This window comes from Phragmites australis, chromosome 4, assembly GCF_958298935.1.
Source record: "Phragmites australis chromosome 4, lpPhrAust1.1, whole genome shotgun sequence".
Lineage (NCBI taxonomy): Eukaryota > Viridiplantae > Streptophyta > Magnoliopsida > Poales > Poaceae > Phragmites > Phragmites australis.
This window is the reverse complement of record NC_084924.1, coordinates 7,640,513-7,643,404: the sequence shown is the minus strand read 5'-3', so window position 1 is coordinate 7,643,404 and position 2,892 is coordinate 7,640,513. Positions and strand designations below refer to the sequence as shown.

At 42.2% G+C, this 2,892-nt stretch overlaps 1 non-coding gene across 1 annotated transcript; it reads right to left on the bottom strand.

The window, feature by feature from the left end:
• Positions 1–1,825: 1,825 nt before the first annotated feature.
• LOC133917177 (small nucleolar RNA Z247) lies at positions 1,826–1,964 on the bottom strand. Its single transcript, XR_009909587.1, has one exon. It is a non-coding gene; the product is annotated as a small nucleolar RNA Z247 (small nucleolar RNA).
• Between the last annotated feature and the right edge of the window lie 928 nt (positions 1,965–2,892).

Genomic DNA, 2,892 nt, shown 5'->3' with positions numbered 1-2,892 from the left:
AAACAGAAGGTGCACTAGTACTACCAGGTTCAATTTCAGTTTCAGTTGATGGTGATGACTGCACCTTACTATTGTCGACAACATTTTCAGGCTGCACATTTTTCAGAATTGGGCTACAGATCTTGGTTACCTTGTACAGGTAAATGCTCATTAGCCACAAGGTCACTTCGAGCAGAGTTAAAGAGAGGTAAGATGATCTGTTCCGCAGATCTAACAAAGCCAAATGAAGGATTCTTGGTGGAGAAAGGGAACATATTTTCATCGAATATCACATCCATGGAGATATACACTCTACCAGTTTCAGTGTCCAAGCATTTGTATCCTTCATGCAGAGAAGTACACCCTATGAACACACACTATTTAGATCAAAATTGGAGTTTGTGCTTATTATAGGGCCTGAGATTTGGATAGTAGGCACAACCAAAAGTTTTGAGTAGTGTATAATCAGGCTTGTTTTTTAAGAGGATTTCCATAGCAGTGACTAAATTAGTGGTTTTACTAGGCAATCTGTTGATAATGTAGCATGAAATTTGGAAAGCCTCATCCAAAAAGTTTACTGGCATGTGTGCTTTAGCAAGAAGAGAAAGGGCAACATTTACAACATGACTATGTTTTCTTTCAATATGCCCATTTTGCTGGTGTGTATGAGGACAAGACACTCTATTAGCAATGCCATTTTCATCCAAAAAAGCATGTAAATTTTCATACTCTCCACCCCAATCAGATTGGACACAAATAGTTCTTTTATCAAGAATGCGCTCAACGTGTTTTTAAAATTGAATAAATACTGTTGCTACATCAGCCTTGCTTTTTAACAAATAAAGCCAAGTGAATCTACTAAAATCATCTGCAAAACTCACATAGTACTTGAATCCATTGATTGAGGTATGTGCTGGTCCCCAGACATTAGAATGGATAAGTTCTAAAGGAGAAGATGATACATTATTGGATAAAGGAAAAGACAACTAATGAACTTTGCCTAACTGACATGCACTACAAACTGAATATTTATTGTGTGAAATAGAAACATAAAGGCTATTGAGCTACAAGACTTGTTGTACTACTGATGAAGATGGGTGGACTAGCCTGTAGTGCCACTACTCAGAAGTAGCTCTAACACCTATCAGAGCTGTTCTTGGTTGTGCGGTAGCTGATGTAGGCATGGAGTAGAGGACACCTTCACACTTGCCTTGAAGAAGAACAATCCCATTGGCTAAATCCTTGATAAGATAGTAATTAGGATTAAATTCAAAGGCAACATTGTTGTCATTGGTAAATTTGTGGACATATAGAAAATTCTTTATGGCATTGGGTACATGAAGATTGTCATTCAAATAGAGATATTTTCATGGAGTAACAATGTTAGAGTGACCAATATGAGCAATGGGTATACCTGAACCATTTGCAGTCTGCACATGATCCTTCTCAGTGTACTTTCCACGCATTGTAAGTCGATCATGTTCACTGGTAATGTGATCAATGGCGTCGGTGTTCGTGTAACGGTTGGTGTCGACGTTATAGCTGGTGGTCGTGGTAGTAGTTGCAATGCGTTAATCATCTGTCTGGTAGGCATGATCAAACCTATAGTAGCACTTGGCGGCAGTGTGGTTGGTCCTGTTGCAGATCTGGCATGGCTGCATGTTGGTGTTGTTGCCGCAGCTTGTGTTGTTGTTGTAGTTCAATGTTGACCGTTCACCGCTCCTACCATGGCCGTCGCCACTGCCATTGCGTCCACAGACTCCTCTACCGCCATTGTTGTTGTTGCGGACGGCAGAGTTGGCAGAGGACCCAATTTGTGCCGTCGTGTTGTCCTAGTCAATCCTTATCTCAAAGGCCATGAGATGTGCATACACATTATCAAATGTGAGGTTATCAACCCGAGTCGTGAGGGATGTCACGATCAAATCATAGTTGGAGTCGAGCCCCATGAAGATGTAGGGGAACAATTAATCATTCTTGATTGGCGACCCTACTGCCGTCATTGAGTGTCATGTCCTAAAGTCATAATTACATAATTAAGACTAATTATACTTCATAAGCATTAGGTTTAATTTTGAGTATTTTGTTTTAGAGCACTAAAGCACTTGATTTTAAGTCAATTGGATGAGATAATGAAATTCGAGAGAGAAAGAAATGAGTTTGCAGTTGAAACATGCTTCTTTCTCTTGCATGTGGGGCCCACATGGGTGGCCAACCACCCCATCTCCTCTTGGGGCAGCAGCCCCCACGACCTCCCTCTCTCTCTCTCTCTCTCTCTCTCTCTCAACTCTCCTCTCTTGGGGCAGTAGCCCCCACCAACTCCCTCCCACTGTGTAGCTCGAGCCCCCCCCCCTTTCTCAAGCTCTCTCTTTCTCCCTCGATTCCTCCCTCTAGGAGACGAATCGAGGTACGCATGTGGTATTCACATGATCACTAGCTTATAATCTTCCCATCCATCCAGTTCATTTGCGTTTTCCCAGAAAATTTGAGCTGTTCTTGACGTTCTTGGTGTTTTTGCTTGAAGCATGAGGAACCGCGATTGACTCTTCTTCCTGGGCAATTTCTTCGTTTCCTTCATCACCCGGTGGTCACCAACCTCCACAAACACTGTGGGTAAGTCCCTTAGACTTCCCTCGGCAAGCATGCGTGAATAGGTGGGTCGATTTTGAGTTTGGATCTAAGTTTGCAGAATTCTCGAGTTGTTGAGCTTTTGAGGAAAAAGAGAGGATTCGAATGAGATTTATGCTAGGAATTGTGTTGCTAGGTTGGTGAGTGAGTTTTAGACTCTATGAACTATTTCAAACATGTTTCCCTTTGGTTTGGAGAGGCTCACAAATCAAATTGGCCGAGTTTTCCCCCTCGAAGTAACCTCTCTGTACAACTCGGATAGTCCGGGTAGAATCCAGATAGTCC